The sequence below is a fragment of the Acinonyx jubatus genome, chromosome B4 (genome assembly GCF_027475565.1).
Source record: "Acinonyx jubatus isolate Ajub_Pintada_27869175 chromosome B4, VMU_Ajub_asm_v1.0, whole genome shotgun sequence".
NCBI lineage: Eukaryota > Metazoa > Chordata > Mammalia > Carnivora > Felidae > Acinonyx > Acinonyx jubatus.
The window spans coordinates 14,782,853-14,803,572 of record NC_069387.1 but is presented as its reverse complement, the minus strand read 5'-3'; the positions used below and the strand labels follow the sequence as shown (position 1 = coordinate 14,803,572).

Genomic DNA, 20,720 nt, shown 5'->3' with positions numbered 1-20,720 from the left:
TACCCCCTCAGGGTTACTTTGATGGAATGGCTGCAGCAGGAGTAGATACTGGCAAGAGAGTCCTAGGATACATGTTTTTGGGGTTGCCTTGATGGGTTAGCCGGAGCTGGTGTTGGTACAGTCCAGGGCTGCCCTGGTGGGAGCAGAACAGGTCCAGGCTTGAGGGTCCCAGGGTGTACAACACCAGGGCTGCTTTGGTGGGGCAGCTAAGTCAGACAAGTCACTGGGGTTTTAGAGTGTGCTCTACTGAGGACAGCTTTGGTGGGGGCTGGAGTTGGTGTGGCTCAGGGGCATATTGTCCTGGGGCTGCTACACCTAGGCCTCCTTGGCAGGGTAGAAATAGGTGGGAAGGGAATGGGCTGGAGGTGTCCCAGAGCACCCTGCACCAGGGCTGCCCAGGGGTTATAGCTGGAGCTGGGGTCAGCCAAGGGGTCAGGGTTTGCTGGGCTGGCCTAGCAGGCCTGCTAAAGTGCCTGGACCCTACTCCGGTCTGCACTGTCAAGGCGGAAGTAAAACCTAAAAAATGGTGCTTGGGTTCCCCTGACCTAGAGAGAGCTCAGTCAGCTACCTGCCTGTTCAGTGCACTCTCCATGGTTAGTAGAGAATTCCTTCACTTATAGTCTAGGTGCCCTTTTAACTGCTGCTTTTTCTGCTGTGCACAAAGATGAATAAGTCTACCTGTGAGCCTCTCAGTGATACCCCTGCCTACTACAGGTCACCACATGGTGGGGGGGGGGCGGTATTCATGTTTTTACTGTGTCTTCATCTTTTTACCCTTTTTAGGTGGCTCCTCTTTCATTTGCTGTCCGAAAGCTGCTCAGTCAGCCCTCAGTTCATTTTCAGGAGAAATTGCTCTGTATGTAGGTATAATTTCAGTCCTCTGGAGAAGGTGAGTTTAGGATCTTCCTATGCTGCCATCCTGGACCACCTCCCCCAGGTAAATACTATTATTACCACTCCATTTTACAAGTGGAATAATGGAGATAAGATAGTTTTAGTAATATATTGATGATCATAAGTAGTTTATAATTAGCAGAGCTGTGATTTGAACTTGACGAAGCCTGTCCTTAACCGCTCCTCTACATTGCCTGACATGAGGTGAAATGTTCTCTTGGATTTTCTTAGGAAAGTGAATTAGAATGCATCTGAATTGTTCTTGTTTCCTGCATTAACCATTTCCTAGAAGACAGTTGTATCGATTGCTCAGCATGTTCCTTGCTTTCAAACTTGAGGACTCTTTCACATAAACTGTAATCTTTCTTTAATCCTTATTGGGGAAGATATATCTAGGGTTAGTATTGCTATCCTTCGTGGTTCCTCTCAGAATTCGTGACCCCTGTTTGAATACTCCAGACCTAGTAGACCAAGGGAGCAGGGAAGTGTGGGTTTACTGTTGTATTGTAGCTTCATTGGAAGGGCTGTGCTTGTGAGAAAGAGTGAGAAGTAAGAATAGAAGAGATTCACAAGCAAGGGTTTCCCTTCTCTGCTCAAGTTTTCTTCCTCTGTACTTGATGTGGCAGCTGATAGTCCTCACCAACCCACTTGCCTTTTAGGGCCCCCATAAGTTGTCAGTAGGAACCTCTCCTACAAATGAAAATTGAGTAAGTATCACTCTGTGCTTCCTGTTAGGTACATCCTGTGGTGCCTGGTGCATTCCCATCCCTGCTGAGACTGAGAGAAACTTCCTAATTGACCCATAGTTTACCCCATGCACAACTTTTGCCTGGACTTCATGGGTGTTCGTGGAAATCCTCTATAGGGCCTCTCAGGCACATTGTTACCTCCTATGCAAGCAGTAGAGGACAGAGTAATTCTGGTCTTCTATCCAGTTTCATCTGCAGAAGTTTCTCACAATTCTTGGTATAGATCTGGAGTATCTAATGTCAAGCAAATAATACAGTTATCTCTTCTTTTTAAAAATCTCATTTTAATAGGAAGCTAGGAAAAGGACAAGGAGAGTTAGGCACATGCATGCAAATTTGCTCTTCTACTCAGAGTCCTAAGTAGCAAATTACAAGGTGTACCATTAGATCATGGTAAAAACCAGACGATAAGTTTCGTAAGTTTCGAGACAAAATGTTCTTAAGTATATCTATGCCATGAGAGCAGATTTTGAGTTTTGGCAAGGCCCTTGGAAAAACTGTTCATGGAAACTCTGTAAATTCAACAGTAGGCATTATTAGGAGGGTTTATTCCTGGCAGAGATGGGGGCCCTCATCTTAGCCGAACTGCGGGAGGGAGAAACTAGCTTAAATTGTCTGTAAACTGGCTTCATTGGAAGGCCTGTGCTGAGATGAGCAATTCTATTTAGAATGGCTGCTGCTCATCTTTCTACCAGGATAATCCTCTGATTGCAACACACAAAAAAAGCAGATGTAGCATTTGAAGGGACATTCTGCTTTTCAAACTCTAAATGCTTTCACATTGCAGTATTACTTCCAATGAACCCAAAAGTCAAAGAAGTAATCGCCTTGAAATTCTTCTGTAACATGAGGACCTCAAGAAAGTTGAACCCTGACTTGTACCGGAGAGGAACCCTGAAAGCAAAGCCTCCTATAAATTGGAATTTTTGCTTCCTCTGTTGTCGTCCATATAGTCTCTTGCCTCTTTGCTAAATATCAAAGATATTTATGCTTAAACAAATGTTGTCTCCCTCTCAGTGCATCCTCTCCTTCTGGCAGGGAAGTCATCATGCTGAATTGGTGGCACTTGCCATGGCAACAGACTGTGATGTCAGAAATGTGGTGCCAAGCAATTAGATTTTGGAGGTGCCACAGTTGGGAATCTAAAACTCCAAGGAAGATTATGAGACAGAGCAGTTTTTGCAGAAGAAAATCTCGTAAAGACCAAGTGTCTAATGTGTGCCCTCAGAGGTCTGCTGCTGAGTAAGGGTGACAGCAAATGAAGCCAGGCAAGGGGGAAAGGGATGCAGTGTTCAAGACGAGACTTCAACGGAGAAGTATGTGGATGAAGGAAATTTGCAGAAAGCCACATCCAGATGGCTGGCACTCTGCCGCATCCCGTGGCTTTGATGCTTCACAGGTATTCTCTAAGGCATAAGAGAGAGAAGCTCCAGAGATCTGCTGTCTCACTGAGAGAGATTAGGGAGTCAGGGCAGAGAGAAAGAGCCAGCTCTTTGCTTTCCTTTCTTGTAAAGCAGGAGTGTGACAGCTTTCAAGGACGAAACATCTTGACATCAAGACCTTCTTGAAATCTGAAGAGCGAGCCTGCTGTCAGGGGAAGGATGCCCTCAAAGTGTGTGTTAGGTTTGCAGCAAAACCTTGCAAGAGGTGGCAATGGAAGGTGGCCCCAAATGCTACTCATAGGAACAATCTGGGAGTGTTTTGAAATGGACTCTCTGAAAATCTTCACTTGTTCTTTACAGGTTCTATGTTGAATATGCAAAGGATGAAACCAATACCTGTGAAAAATCATACATGAAGTTTTAAAATACACATTTCAGTGATACAGTATGGATAAATTTGGACGGCATATGGCTTCTTATGTAAAGGAAAATTTCTTCTCCTTTTAGTAACACATTGTCTGCTGCCTGTGCTTAGCACCCTCTGCCATATGCTCCTTGAAACAAGCTGCTGAAATTCAAGAACCAGCCCTAGTAATTAAGATCAAATGAGCCAGATGAAGAAAATGAGCTGGTGAACCACATGCCAATGGAGCCCAGCCTTTTCATATTAAAGAGGTTGGCGGGGGGGGCGGTGGAGAAAAACAACTATTTGCTAATGGACTACTCTGAGTGTTTATAGGCAATTCACATTCAGAATTATTAACATTTATACCTGTATTTTGAACTGTTCTGGACTTGATTGATTAGCTCTGTGGAAATATTGACCGTTGGATCCAGGGCCATCCCTATGTGATAGAAATAATAGTACTCAAGGCTCATCCAAATGCAATTTATTTCATGAAAAATACAATTGAACATACAAGAGACTACAAAATAGTTTGAAATGAAGCCTTAAAAACCCTTGGAGATACCTGGCCTCTCATCTTGGTATTTTAGAGAAGTTGAGGTCCAAACACAGTGAATTACTTTTCTCTGGTCACTGAGCTATCTAAAGACAGAACTCAGAGGAGAGCGTGGGTGGGATTTCTGACTCACCTACTAGTTTAGCAGTTCTCAGAATTTGGTGTGTGCATTAGAAACTCCTGGAGAGCTTGTTGAAACACATCACTGGGCACCACCTCCAGAGTTCCTTATGGGTTGGGGTCCAGAATTTTACTTCCCAAATAAGTTCCCAGGAGAAGCTAATCTCTTGACATCACTTACTAATTTATGGTCCACACTTGGAAAACCACTGGTTTAATTCCTTTTTGCTTTACCTGGGGGGTTTCTAACATTGTTGGAGCCTTTATTGGAATCACCTGGAAGGGGAATTACTCATTAGAAAAAAAGATTATTGGATGCATCTTAGACATACTCAGTCTGAATCTGGACATCTGCCTTGTACAGAATTACCCTTGGTAATTTCTGTGCACATCAGAAAGTCACAGTACCTGACCACATTGTTTTACTTCATAAAGTCAAAGGCTGCATTTCTTGGTGAGATGATAAAATTCAGTTGTCTGAATTCTACTTCCTCCTTTCAAATCTCTAAGCAAATGACCAAAGGAATAATGCATTAAAAACCTGCACCCAAGACAGGAAAATGAGGAAGGTGTCAGTCCTATGCCAAAAACGTCTAGGATTTTTTTGTGAGATATTGTGCAAAGGAGGCTTGATAGACCTCTCAGGATCTAAATAAAGTACAGTTTTAGGGAGAGTAAGGAGAAAAGAGTTATAGCAGAGCTTCACTAATACCCACTGACATGGGGGGGCAGGTGCAAGTTGATACGGGTATAAGACGTGAAATACTGTCTACCACGTTGGATGGGTTGCATTTGACCACACCCACGGGGAGAAGCCTGGGTTTTCCTGGTGGTGGTTCATGGAAGGTTAATTGTGCATGAGGGCATCATGGAGGGGAGACAAAGCACTATGTGAGTGATGATGTGTGAAGTGACACCATGGAGCCCCGGGCAAAATTTTGAGTAGCAGCCCAACAGTTTTGCATGATAACAGTCATGAAGGAAAAACTGCCCTGAGATAGGATTCCTCTGCTTGGGGAACCCACATCACAGACTTTATGCATAGGTACACAAGCTGAGTGGAGACTGAACCAAAAATTACATTAATCAGCTTGGCAGTTGAAGATGCAAAGGAAGTTTATAACTGCAAATGGGCGTACTGTGTGAAGGAATTCAGGGAACACACATTTGCCTGATAAGTGAGAAAGCCTGGAAGAATTTTCCTGCTTCACAATGGGACCTAGGAATTACATACCAAGCAAGTTGTCGATCATACATAATAAAAATAGATATTCTAAGGAATGCAAGCATTCATAAGGAAACACCTCAGTGCCCTTACAGAAAATATGGGGAAGTAGAGACAACCAAATGATGACTATGACAAAGAAAAAATATTCTCATAGAAAAATGGGTAAAAGGATAAATAGGCAATTCATGGAAGAAACAAAAGTAAACATGAGAGCCCTAGCTCCACTAAAGACATGTAAATTAAAACAAAGAAATGCCAACTTTTTGCCCACCATTTTTGCAAAAATTTAAAAATGTGAAAACATGGAAAAGCATATGAGGAAATAGTCATTTATATGCTTTTGGAGGGACTTTAGGCAATTTAGAATAAAATTTTAGAAGGCAATTTCACGATATGTATCAAAAGGAAAAATATTTATATTTTAGAAGTGATTATCCATTACAATAATCCTAAATCAGCAGTCATCATGAGAGACATAAAAATATTTACATGTAATTATGTGCATCATGACATATTAATATTAGTGAATAATTTGTAACAAATTTAATAAATATACATTTAAATTATATAAATGTATACATATATACACATATATCATTTATATTTAACGAATATTAAAGATTAAAGTGTGCAGCATTTTTAAAGGATAGTGTAGATTACCAAGTCATATGCTTAGATATCAAAATCATATATGAAAGGAAAAGAGCTAGAAACATACACCCATGTTTTATCTTTTCCACATTTTGTGCCGTGAAAACCTTTTGTTTAAAAATGATGCAAACAGTGTCATTATATAAACTATTCTGCATGATTACAGTGGGACACTGTGCAGCCATTCGGAGACCAAAGCAACTTGGAGTTATTGATACAGAATAATCACAAGGTTGTTAGGTGTAAAAAGTAGTGTGGGACTACGTAAAGGATTAAGAATTTAAAAACAAGGCATGTTTAGGTATAACGGACTCCCTTCTCCAAACACATAGAAAGGGAGAATAAAATATAGTAACCATAATTGCTTTCTATACATAGCAAGCTCAAAAGAGGGAAAAAAAAAAACCCAGGTGCTAGAAATTAAGATGAGATGGAATTCAAGTTACAAATCTCACAAACTGAGAAAGCTGTCATGATCTATGGGCGTAGTGGACATAGTCATAGTCTATTAGGATGTAGGTCCGAGGTCTTAAGGACATTGTGGGGATAGGCAATATTGCCTTAAGCTACCCAAGTCAATAAGCTAGGCGTACCCTTCAATAATCTCAGAACTGGTGCCCTTTTATGGATAGAAGACTGTAAAATCTTTAAGCTAGAGAATCAGAAATTTTGCCTTCATTTAAGATTATAGTTAAAAATAGAAAAGTGCCTTAAAAGCCGTAACCCCAAACAGGTGGTACATAAAGGTGTGGAATTTGCATTTGTAGTGGCCTCACGGTTAGGAAATTTCAAGCTGAGAAATGAATATATAAAGGGTGCAGGACCAGTGAATTTTGTGGGGCAGCTGACAGAAGCATACATAAAACCACTCTGTTGGGACATTCCCATAATGCAGACAATCAGGACTCCATAAGACACAGCCACTTGGGGAAAAAAAATGGATTAACATCCCAACAACTTGAGAAAAGAGAAAAGTCTTGAAGAAACTAAAAAGGACTTTAAAAATGTTCGGGACATGAAGAAAGTATACCTAAAATCTCAGTGATAGATGAGAGCACTTTGACAAACAAGAGTGGAAAATAACATAGAGAATGCTAGATGTTAATTGAGCCATCGAATAAAAGAAACTTTGACGATGTGGATGAGACACAATTTTACAGGAACGCACAAATTGGGATATATACTGGGAGAACGCAAGCCCTAAACAATGGGTAAGAGTTATGGAGGATTGAATGATAGTAGTTCCCCAAAGACAGAATAGAACTTGTGGGGGAAAGATGAAATGACAGAGAGTTATACAGAATTGCAGAATGCCCTGAATTTTGAAATAGAAGAGTATGGTAAATAAAAATTCACATCGAGACCCATCATGGTGAACTGGCAACTCATCAAAGGCAGACAGAAAACTTAATCATTATCATAAACAGCAAATTGGGGGGAAAGAGACATGATAAAAAGAAAACACAAAATGAATTTAACTATATCAGTAATCACAGTAAATGTGAACAGACTGACCTACCAAAAAGATGTAGATGTATCTCTTTAAACAGCATGTGCCTATTTTTTTTTTAATTTAAGAAGTAAAGGGATAAAAAAGTAAAGAGATGGAAAAAGATGCCAGCACACACAGAAGGGCATACTAGAGTGCAGGGCTATTAAGATCAGGCAAAGCAGAAAATAAAGCAAAATAAGATAAACAACAAAAAACATTTTAAAGACAAATCCTTATAAATAATCTTGTATGCCTCTCATAACCTAGCCTTACAGCACATGAAATGGCCACTATTAGAAAGAGAAGTGAACAAACCTAAATCACAATGGGAGATTTTAACATACCTATCTAAGTTTTAGGGCAAGAACATCCAAAATTATTAATGAGCCGGTATCTGATAACACAATCAACAGACTCCTGTAGAACCTCCCTTATAAATACACATTCTTCTAAAGCACAAGGGACATTTATGGTAAATAATCATTGAAAGGAATCTATTCAAAGCATACACACCCCTTCCACCCTCTGGCAACCACACTTACAGGTGTCTGCCCTTGGCCCTAGCTCTTTGTTTTTTCTAGGTCAAGCTGCCCTACATTCTCAGAAAATAAACCCTAACTACAAAATACATTCCTCTCTATCCTGACCACAACAGCATATCCCAGACAAGCTCCCAACAGAGCTCCTAGAGAAACCTCCCACTTCCTGTTCTACCTGGCCAAGAGTTGAGCCCCTCCCCTTGCCCACCCCCCACCATGGGCACAGTGGCAACACTCTCACATCCAGCAGTTTAAACTCCTTAAAGGCCCAGCCTGACAGAAAATTGGGGTGGACATCTCTCTAGGTGTCTGGCACCTCTCCTCCCTGGGACACTGAATAAACTCTGGCCTGCCTCTTGCTCCACTCCCTGTGCAATTCTTTGTCACCTGCGTTACCAGCCATCTTAATCATCTACTAGACCATTAATAGAGTTTCAACGATATAAAAAGAGTTAATATACAACACATTCTTGACCATAGTAAAAAATAACTTAGAAATCAGTAATAAAAATATATCTGAAAACTGATGTGTGTGAAAATTTAAAAACCTGTAACTGGAAGATCTGAGAAAAAAATAAGAAATCAAAAGAAAAATTCAAAGCCTTTAGAACAAAATAAATAATATATTGCATAGGAAATCACATATGATAATACTAAAGATAGTAAATTTTGGAAATTGATAGTAGAAAATAAGTTGGAAAATGAATGCCCTAGTGTTGAACTCAAGACATTAGTAAAATAGTAAAGTAAACCCAACGAAAGTAATAAGAAAATAACAAATACAGGATCTTAAATAATGAAATAGAGAAAATACGGAGGATGAACACAACCTAAAATTTTTGGCAAGATTAGTGAGACAAGAAAATATGTTTTAAAAGATAAAATGAGTAGCTGTTAAAGAGTTAAGACATTTAATTGAGATTTGGAGCACAGAATTGGACACTTAAATATGGAAAGTCTAGAACTGAAAAAACAATGAGCTGACTAAATGGATGGAATTAATGGTTGTAATAATAAATTAGAGTTTATGAACTGGATGATAGGTTAGAAAAATACACAAAGAATGAAGCATAGAATATCTGATGGCAAATAATAGAATAATGGGTACAAGATGTAGAGAATATGTAGACAAAGTTAGAAGTATGGGTGATCTCTGGGAGAGCAGAGAGAAGCAACACTTGAAGACATTATGGTTGAGGATTTTTTCAAACTGATGGAAGACACCAGGCCACAGTTCCAGGCACCCCGAGGAACCCCAAGCATGATAAATAAAAAAGGAATCATAATTTAATTTTTTTAAGGTTTATTCATTTTTGAGAGAGCGTGAATGGGGGAGGGGCAGAGAGAGGGAGGGAGACAGAATCCCAAGCAGGCTGCAGACTCAGAGCTGTCAGCACAGACCCTGATGTGGGGCTTGAACCCACAAACTGTGAGATCATGACCTGAGTCGAAGTCAGATGCTTAACCATCTGAGCCACCCAGGTGCCCCAAAAAAGAATCATAATTTGAAAAACCAATTCCAAGCAGAAAAATCATTTGATAGATCTCAATCCAATTATAGTAAAAACACCTAGTAAACGTAGTGAAAAAAAAAAAGAATAAAAGAGAATCCCTTAATTGATCATAGGTATCCTTCATAGGTGTACATGAAGTACATTCACAGAAGTACATGGTGAAACAGAAGTATTTTCTTAAAATAAACATGGGGGACAGGATATTTTCTATCACCATGGCTGTTCAACAAAGTCGTGGCAGTCTTAGGTACTGTCCTAGTTCTAAAGAAGAAAGAAAAAAGAATGAAAAGAATCATAAAGAAGTAAAATCTTGCCACTTGTTCATTGAATGCTTTCTCTAGGTGCACCTGGGTGGCTCAGTCAGTTAAGCTCTGACTCTTGTTTTCAGTTCAGATCGTAATCTCACAGTTCATGAGTTTGAGCCCTGCATCAGACTCTGGGCAGACAGTGTGGAGCCTGTTGGGGATTCTCTCTCTTCCCCTCTCTCTCTCTACCCCTCCCCTGCTCATGCTGTCTCTCTCACACACAAAATAAATAAACTTAAAAAAAAATAAATGCTTTCTCTAAATAAGAAATCCAGAAAAGTCTATAAATTCATGGAAAAAATGAGTTTTTAGAGTAGACTGGATATAATACTTACATGGTAAAATTGACAGGCACAAAGATAATAAATAGAAAATGTGATAATGCTGAAAAGAAAAATAATGTTAAAAAGATCTGCTTCACATTAGCAGCAAATACTGTAGGTAACGTAGGAATAACAGATATGCTTGACCTTTAGCGGAGAAAAATTTTTAACTAAGTCAAAGGATGTAAGAGAAGATCAAAGAAAATGATTGGTACGTGCATGATCATAGATGGGAAGATTCAATATTATAAAAATGATCCTCAATTTCTAAATTCAGTGAAATTCTATAAAATATATTCGTTTCTCACAGATTCAGTAATAAATTATAGTTTTTCATTTAAACAATAGAAATTTATTTTCTCAGAGTTCTGGAGATTACAAATCCAAAATCTGTATCACTGGCCTGAAATCAGGATGTTGGCAAGACTGCACTCCTGGGGACTCTAGCTGAGAATCTGCTTCTTGTTGGCTGCCCTCTTTCTTTGGCCTGGGGCTGTGTCCGTCTATTCCCTATCCCCATCTTTCCTTGAATTCTCGTGTGTGTGTGTGTGTGTGTGTGTGTGTGTGTGTGTGTGTGTTGAAATTTCCCTCTGCCTTCTCCAGTAAGAACGTGTGGTTTTGTATTTAGGGACCATCTGGAAAATCCTCCCTATCGCAAGATCTTCAACCTAATCATATCGACATAGACCCTTTTCCCAATAAGGTCACATTCACACGTTCCAAACATTACAGTGTGAATGAATGTCTTTTGTGGGAACCATGTTTTGACCTCCCATCGTCTATGCTCAGGCCCTCAAAGATTCATGTCCTTCCCACGTCAAAAATACATCTACCCATCCCAACATTACCCAAAGAGTCTGAGCCTATCACAGCATCAACTCATGTCCAGAATTTCATCTGATTATCATCACTCTCAGATCTCATCATTTGAATTACCCAAATCAGGTATGGGTGAGACTCTGGACAGGATATATACATCCTGGTGCAGAATTGACCTCCACCGATGGACTTGTGAAAATGGAAAATAAGTTGTCTATTTTTGGAATATGATGGGGGAAAAATTACAATGATGGGACAAGTGTAATATGCTAATTATAGACTTTTATGTTCCTAAAGGCAGAAAATGGAAGGAATAAAAAAGGTCACTAATCTCACGCAATTTTTTAGTCCCATGGGGGAAATTCCAATAGGTTTCAAGTGTCTGGGGCTTGAGACTCTGGCCTCTACCTCTGCATCTGCAGCTCTAACCTCTGAGTCCAAGGCCATGCCCTCAGCATTATCCTCCCTCGTTCTTGAAAGGTAACATTTGTTTGCAGCTTTGTAGTTTTATCAACTTTTTTCCAACCTATTGAATATTGAGAGTGTAATAATATCCTTGCATTTTGTCCTGAGTCTGTTGCTTTTAGTCCAGGTTATTTCTTCTGGGATAATATTATGATGGTTAATTTTATGTGTCAACTTGGCTTGGCCATGGTGCCCAGACAGTTAGTCAAACATTATTCTGGGTCTTTCTGTGAGGGTGTTTTTGCATGAGATTAACATTTAAATCAGTGAAACAGACATGGATGGATCTAGTTAGAGTGTTTTATGTTAAGTGAAATAAGTCAGGGAAAGACAAATACCATATGACTTCATTTAAATGTAGAATGTAAAAAACAAAACAAACAACAACAAAAGAGAAACATACTCATAGAGAACAAACTAGTGGTTTCCAGAGGTAGAGGGGTAGGGACGCAGACAAAATCAATGAAGGGATTAAGAAGTACAAACTTCTAGTTATAAAATAAGAAGGGGATGAAAAGCACAGCATAGGGAATATAGTCAATACTATTGTAATAACTGTGTATAGTGACCCATGGTAACTACATTTCTCATGGTGAGCATTTTGTAATGTACATAGTTGTTGAATCACTGTTATACACCTGAAACTAATAAATTCAACTATACTTTGGGGAAAAAAAAGTGAACCAGATAACTCTCTATAATGGGGGTGGGCCTTATCTAATCAGTTGAAGTCTTCTATAGAACAAAAAGCTGACCCTCACCCTGAGCAAAAGGAATTCTATAGAAGATGGCTTTTGGACTTGAAATGTAGCATAGGCTTATTCTGGGTCTTTATTCTGCTGACCTACCCTGTAGCTTTTCGACTTGCCATCCTATATAATCACATGAACCAATCCCTTATGTACATATTTCTCTCTCTCTCTCTCTCTCAATCTCTCTGTCTACACACACACACACACACACACACACACACACATCTTTTTTTTCCCCTCGAGGGAACCCTGTGTGTATCATGAGCATTCATATCACCAGACAAAAAGGACCTTCACAGATCTTAAATGGATAATTCCTGGCTTCTGTTGAGATGTTTGAAGCAACCCATGAACCATGTGTCTAAATATCTTCAGCACTTAAAATACGTTGTATAGCCATACTTTTGGACTTCTTTGTGATAGAACACAGGCTAAATTTTCTGCCACCTAGAAGGAAGGATCATCTTTCTTCCATTTTCCAATAACATCCTCCTTGTTTCCTTCTGAATCTTCATGAGCAGTGCTTTTAAAATTAATATTTCTCCAAACATTCTGTGTATAATGATCTGTTTTCTGCCCAATGACATAGACTTTCGCTATACTGTGCTTCTCATTTTCTTCTAAGCCGTCCTTTAACACCCATATTTTACCATCAGTTCGGTTAAGGCAGTTGAGGCCATTTCTCATCACTAGAAAATTCTGTCCACCACTATCCAGTTCTGTGAGATCAGTTTTCTTCCTACCAACCACCTGTCCACTCAATGAATTAAACATATTTTTTTATTTTTTATGACAGTAGGATTCTACTACTGTTACCAGTATTAAACACTATGAAGAATGCCAAAGGTTGGATAGCACGCATACACATTGATGTCACGATAATGTTAACTTCAGGGAAGGAAAAGAAAACCGAGTTATTGGCAGATTCAACTATATCTCTGGCATTCTATTTCTTTAAAAAATTATAGGGTCGCCTGGGTGGCTCAGTCGAATGCCCAACTTCCGCTCAGGTCACCATCTCCCAGTCTGTGAGTTCTAGCCTAGGGTCGGGTTCTGTGATAACAGCTCAGAACCTGGAGCTGCCTCAGATTCTGTGTCTCCCTCTTTCTTTCTGCCACTCCCCCTGTTCATGCTCTCTCTCTCTCTCTCTCTCTCTCTCTCTTTCTCTCTCTCTCTCAAAAATACATAAACATTTTTTAAAAATTTTTAAATCATATTTGAGGGGTGCCTGGGTGGCTCAGTCGGTTAAGCATCTGACTTCAGCTCAGGTCATGACCTTGTGGTTCGTGAGTTCAAGCCCCGTGTCAGGCTCTGTGCTGGCAGCTCAGAGCCTGGAGCCTGCTTCGGATTCTGTGTCTCCCTCTCTCTCTGTCCCTCCCCTGCTCATGCTCTGTCTCTCTCAAAAATAAACGTACATTTAAAAATTTTTTTAAATGAAAAAAATAATTATATTTGAGACAAAAATCACAAAAAAGTTAGGCTTCAAAATCTACGTGTTAAGTGCAGGTTATCTACTATATTATGCAGTTTCTGTATATTGAAGAATTTCAGATTTTTTTAAATGTTTATTTTTTGAGAGAGAGAGAACACAAGCAGGGGAGGAGAAGGGAGAAGGGGGGTGGTGGGGAGACAGAGAATCCAAAGTAGGCTCCAGGCTCTAAGCTGTCAGCGCAAAGCCTGACATGGGCCTTGAACTCAAAAACCATGGGATTATGATCTGAGCTCAAGTCGGATGCTTAACCAACTGAGTCACCCAAGGGTCCCAAAGTATTTCAGATTTTAAAGAAATTTTTAAAGTAAAAAAATAAAAATATGTGTGTATATATATGTATATATGGATTTGTCTGTATATGTATACATATGTAAATGTGCTTGGGTAGGCATAAAGTATTTTGAAAAAATCCATAAAAGCTGGGGAAGGAGATGGTACCCCTGGAATACTAGGAGGGGAGTGAGACTAAAGTTCTGGAAAATTCTGTGCTTGTATGAACTAACTAATCTCAGTAAATAATACCTAAATGCATTGTTTAAAAAAATCAAGGCCTTGGGACACCTGGGTGGCTCAGTCAGTAACATCTGACTTTGGCTCAGGTCATGATTGGGGTATCTGAGTTCGAGCCCCATGTCGGGCTCTATGTGGACAGCTCAGCCTGGAGCCTGCTTCGGATTCTCTGTCTCCCTCTTTGTCTGCCCCTCCCCCTCTTGTGCACTTGCTCTCTTTCTCTCTCTCATAAATAAATAAAACTAAAAAAAAAACAAACTTAAAAAAAATCAAGGCCTTTAAGTAATTACAATGGATTTGTCACGGGGTTATGTTAGATCATTTCTGGGCATTTGTATTACTTTGTATTACTTCATGTATACTGTTTAAAGCTACCATATTCGACTTCTTTTTCTTTAGAAGTCCTTACTTTAAGAAGATTTTTAATGTCTAACCTGCTTGCCCCCTTTATATCCTGAAATTTCTCAAGAAATATCCAATGCCATTGGAATTTGATAGTCTGGATATTTAGTGAAACCCTTGGTTGCCAAAACAAACAAACAGACAAAAGCTTCTAAAAGATAATCAGCCACAAACTCTTGGATTTCTTTCCAAGGTAAGGATAAGTGTTACCTTCTCCCTTCATTATGTCCAATGTTGACAATTCAAATTCATTTATTTACCACAAAGGAATAATATGTTTTCTTGAAAGATCTTTAGATCTTTGTCATCTTGATATTCTGATCTGGTTCCATTCACAAACCACTTAGAGATCCATTTCTAGAGGTTCCGTGTTAGATATAGGAACAACAGGACTTGGTCCACAGAAGGATAGTCCATGTGCTAAGCTTCTTTTAAACTTTGAAGTTGGCTGTTTCCTTCAGTTAGGACGTACCTGCTTCCTTGCAGTTTTTCTCATGCGCTGTTTTGTACATGTTAAATGTATTCAGTAAGATTGCAAACTTGGTGAGAGAAGTCTTCTTTTCTTCTTAGTTATCCCAAAGCAATTTAAAAGAAAATCACTAAGTAGTACTGTGGTGTCAGGCACTGTGCTAGGTGCTGGGAATACAAGGGTGACTGTGACCCTCTGGGCCTCTGGGAGGTTCAGAGTGTTCTCACCCAATATTCCATAGTAAGCGTTCAGTAAACTCTTGTTCTTGGAGACACAGAGAAACCACAGTCTTGTTCACCTATCCAGTCAAGGGAGATGCCTGATAAGAACTATCATCCTTTTCTTTCCTTAATGATGCCCAAACATATTAATTTCATGAAGCCTGTGCTAAATCTGAGAAAAAAATACTTGAGATGGAGATCCCAGATTTCTGTCTTCAGGATAGTAGGGAAAGAGTCCATTGTATCAGGGTCACTTACTATGTCACGTGTAGCATTTCGTTCTCCAATAAGTGCTTCAAATTTGTAAGCAATCCAAACTGTAAACAACATTCTCATGAATTGTAACAAGTTCTGTTGTATAATTGAACAGAAATCACGTGTCTACAGATGCCAACAACACAGAAGACCTGCCATTTTAACCTTCCCTTGACTGGAACACTGGATGTAACACAACTTGCTTCTGGTACTCAAATCCTGAACTTTGTAACACCTGTGGATAGGCCCCAAAGTAGAAGTTCCACTAGGCTTTATCTGCCTTTTTTTCAAAGGAAACAATATCACTGTTATGTAAAGGGGAAGATAGAGCTGGAGGTTGTCATTTTATATCCAGCCAAGTGCAAGGGTATAGTATAAATAAAAGGTCCATGGAACTGTCCTCATTTTTTTTAAACTAATTTCTTTAGTTAGAGGAGAAAATAGACCACAGGAAGTGGAAGAAAAATGAAAAAATTTCTGTAATTGGTGAGATTTTTCTTTGCAAAGTTCTCATTTATTGAGTCAAATGAGTAATTTTTTTTTAAATGTTTATTTATCTTAGAGAGAGAGACAGAACCTGAACAGGGGAGGGGCAGAGAGAGAGGGAGATAAAGAATCCAAATCAGGCTCCAGGCTCCAAGCTGTCAGCCCAGAGCACTACACGGGGCTTGAACCAGGGAACTGTGAAATCATGACCTGAACCAGAGTCGGATGCTTAGCAGACAGAGCCACCCAGGCAACCCAAGTCAAGTGAGTATTTAAAATCAGTTTATGCCATGTATACAGTGGTGCTTACTAGAGAAAGACAACAAAAGCTTCAGCAAGAATTCTAGTGTTTGCACTTGGAATAAAAGAAAGAGATTCATTACAAATGTTAGGCAAGATGAATCTGAAATTCAGAAGGAAACTTCATGTGAAACTCAGTATGAAGGAAAGTATTCACTGAGAGAGAGTCCTTACCCAGATGGAGCTTTCATGCTTTGGGGCAAAATTCCACTTGATGGTTTAGAAATAAGTTGTGCCAGGGCACCTGGGTGGCTCAGTCGGCTAAGCATCTCACTCTTGATTTTGGCTCGGGTCATGATCTCATGGTTCGTGCGTTGGAGCCTCACATGGGGCTCTGGCCTGACAGTGTAGAGCCTACTTGGCATTCTCTCTCTCCTTCTTTCTCTGCCCTTCCCCCACTCATGCTTCCTCCCTCCTTCTCTCCCTCTCTCTCTCTCTCTCTCCCCAAAATAAACTTTTAAAAATAATAAAAGAAATATGTTGTATGAATTTTTGTCATTATACTGAGCATTTACAGTCATCATAAAAGTACTTGAAGTTGATATCAAGGGCCTGCATCAGAGTTGAGGGTATATTCTGTGCTTCTCACTGAAGCAGTGAGAATCTGGAATCTTTGCTGTTCCAGGTTTAAGTAATGTTTCCACTTCCTGCCTTGCTGGTTTGAGAAATAATACATTCCTCTGTGTTTCTACATCCATTCAATAAAGGCTTCTCCTCGTAGCCTCTACTCCCATTTGGTCTTAACATTTTTACCTCTCATGTATTTGGTAAACAGGATCCAGTGGTTGTGGACATTTGTATCAATTGAGGATGGCTCTGGGGAGAGGCACAGGTGCTACAGTGTCTTGTAAAAACAGTTTCAGAAATGTTAAGAAATCACAACCTGAAGATCCAGCATCTTTCCAGTAGCAGACGAATGGAGCACTGACAGGTGATTTGACCTGTCTCTCCTGGTATAATCCTTCCAGGCCCTGTCATATGCCGTGGGTGGTTATGATGTTGTCTTGGCAAAGAGCTGAAATTGGAAAGAAGGTCTGAGTAATGCTCTGCTACAGGAAGGGGTTTTTGCGGTGTATCTAAGTCTTATTATAATCTGCATTGACAGCCTCCCATGTCGTTCTTTGGGCTATTCACAGAATATAAAACCTCCAGAGTTATTTCTAGGTACATCGGTCTTTTTCTTTTAAATTACTGAGATCACAAAGTGACTTGACAATGAAAAGTGGGTCCTGATGACTCAACCTCTCCCACCAAAGTTGTGAACATGGGAGAAAATAATGCATATGGTTGGTTAGGCAGTACCTGACACATAAGAGGTATGTAATTATGTTTGTTCTTTAAAAGATGCTGAGCAATAATCTGAAGTTGACATTTTTTGTTCATTCAACTTGAAGGGAAAGAGACGTGCAACTTCATTTGAAATGATGATGAACCTGACCCTGGAGAGACTTGCTGTAATTTGAAATCCTACTGGCTGTGTAAAGTGTGAGGTAAGACTATGCTTATCCTGGGTTGGCTTCGCTTCCAATGCAAAGTTCACCAAGTCAGTAACGTGGGCCCAGGAAACGATATGCAGAAACTCATTTTCTTATCTGGTGACAGTGGCATACTTGGTTGCATTGCCTCTAGGAAAAGAGACAGGATAGCCTTTTGTCTTTCATGGACATATTCAAAAGCTCCCCAGTTGGTTAGAGGAAAAGATAAGTAAAGTGGATTAGAGGGTCCTGAGAAGCTCCAGAACTGACTTCCTTCAATGAACTTCAATGAGCATACAGTTGTATTCACACGAGTATTTGTTTGATTACCCCCTAGCCTAGTGGAGAGGTATGTAGTGGTGCAAGCATGAGATATGGACTTAAACAGGGTTCAGAGCAGGGTAACCTAAGGCAGTCATTGAATTTCTAATGCACGCTCTCACTTAAACATTGGTGGAGGAGGCCACCTATATTTGAAGAACAGAGAAGCTATCAATCAAATTGAAAAAAGAAAAGCAAGAGAAAAAAAATCAGTGAAGTCAAAAGATGTTTCTTTAAGAAGGTCAATACCATTTATAAAACTGATACGTTAGGAGCGTTTGAGTAAAGGAATTGATGGCCTTTGTACCTAAATATCTTTTGCAATAACCCAAACATGTATATATTATCTATTTCATTAATTGAGACATTAAGATCTCTTGTTTCAAATGGAAGATACAGTGTTCAGAGGTTAAAATATTAAAGGGATTATCAGCTAACAGTATCTTAGGGCTATTATATCACTATATTATTTGGATGCCAAAAGATGGGACAAAGAACAGTTAAGTTTCAGTGATGGAAAAGGTTTGGGAGGTTCAGAGGGTACAGAATGTTTAATCTTGTTGAAGGCAGGCCCAAAACAACATGATTCTGGTTGCATTTCCAGATTGTTTTCTCCTCTTTGGACATTTGGATGACTATGTGTTGTTTGAAGTATGACTTCTGTTAAAACATATTTATTCTTAAGTCTTTATCTTTAATATACAGTAAGAGGCAAAAGAGTCTAGCTATCTATAGTCAGAAGACAATAGAATGATAAAGAAGTAAAGCTATTACTTGAAGCAGATGGAAGATACCATGTATGAGGTATGGGATTGCATGTACATCTACACATACATGCATGAGCATAAAAGTCTCCAAATGAATTTCTGCGCCATTTCACTGAAGTTGGGCAAATGAGTTGGTGACCAGAAAGAGACTTCTTTTAAATAGAAACCCTACTTTTGACAGTGAGATATGTGATGGCCCTACTGAAGCTATTCAAGCAATTGGAAGCCTTCTATGTCCTGTGCCCCATAAAGGGATCCTAGAAGTGAACACATTTGAGCCTTAGAGTTACCAGGTGGATGTCACAGCCTACCTAGAGAGTGTGTCCTAGGCTGGAGGACTCAGGTGTAGAGCACAGGGTTCTTGGGAGCTTCCTGGACAGTGGAATGGTTAATACTGGCCTAAGAGCCTGGGTTCTGTCTCTTACTCTCTTCCTTTTGACTCCAAATTTTTATCATGGGCTTGTATCACATTTGAAATAATTTTCTTTGCCTAGAATTCGGGCTGAAATTCCCTGAGTCCTAGATAGGAGCTAGTCTGCTTGAGTTAGGCAGGTGTGAAATTGTTTAAATTTTACCTAAAAACAAATAATTTGGAAACAGTACATAAAGCCAGAGTGACAACTCTTCATGGAGTTCTGTGATCTGTGTGTATTTTGTTAGCAAAAGCATTCCTTTAACCAAAAAGAAAAAAAAAGAGTCATGATTGAAATCCCAATACTGATAAAGACAAAGTGAACAGGAGGAGTAATAAAGGAATTAGTGGGTGGAAAGGGTAGTAAGTGTGAACATCATTAAAAAACTTGACACTTCATGGAACGTAAATAATGAGAACGAATTAACAGTTCCTGTCTTCCTCACCTCCTTGACTGACTCAAAAAGACACAAGATGGGAATACTTTCAGGTATAAAGGAATCTTTGCTTATATTTGTCTTAATTTTGATAATTTCTTGTCTGTGATTATTCTTTCGAACCTGAGGCAAGACTGGAACCTGTAGTGTCTACCTCCTCTCAAGCGGCAGTCCACCTTCTTTAGCTTGAAGAACTATTACCCATGTATAGCTCTATGATGTTTTCTTTTAGGAAAAGCATAAAAATTGCTCAGACAAGGTATCCCCTGATTAAAAGTCCCTAACGTATCTCAGGTGGTCTGTTTGACTACTTATTCGAGGGTATCAGTAGCGCTATCTATTTTAAGTAGAAATCACAAACCTACTCTATTCCCATACAGTTCTTTTCCTTACTTTGCTAGAAATTTAATTTTCCCATAGTTTTACATACCACTTTCCTGTCCTCGAAACTGGCAGTCATTTCTAGGTTTGTTTTTTTTTTTTTTCCTTTCCTTCATCCCCACAGCCAGTACATCAATCTCCAACACTGGATGATTTCTCCTTTTAGTCCTGGGTTGGTCTTTCCACTATGTCATTTTAAATTCTTATCATTTGAGGATTATCACAATAACACCCAGATGGTATGACTGCCTCCAGGCTCAATCCCCCTAATCCATCCACCAAAATATAATGAAAACAAATTAATATTTTACTTCATGATTTTTACATAGTTCCATGATTAAAGACCCCTAAAAATCTTCCCATATATTTTTTTTCTTATGTGTCATTCAAAGACTTTTATACTTGGGTGTCTCCTGTGCAGGCCATAAAGAAGGCATGCATGCTTTTGGAGGAGAGCTTATTTTGGGATAAAAGTGTTACTGTAAGAAAATTAGAATCTTCTCAGTTCTCAAGTGCATTTTGATACAAAGATAAGTTGTAGATGAGGGGTCTGGCTTTAGTGTGTAAGGCAATAAGGTAGGCATGGTGAGCCAAATC

At 39.4% G+C, this 20,720-nt stretch overlaps 1 long non-coding RNA gene across 1 annotated transcript in view; it reads left to right on the top strand.

Annotated features, from left to right (window-relative positions):
- The window catches only part of LOC128316288 (uncharacterized), an 85,732-nt gene extending 66,151 nt beyond the window's left edge, over positions 1-19,581 (top strand). The window contains exon 3 of the long non-coding RNA XR_008299932.1: positions 17,725-19,581. This is a non-coding gene — a long non-coding RNA (uncharacterized LOC128316288). The remainder of the gene's footprint in view (positions 1-17,724) is intronic.
- The last annotated feature ends 1,139 nt before the right edge of the window (positions 19,582-20,720 follow it).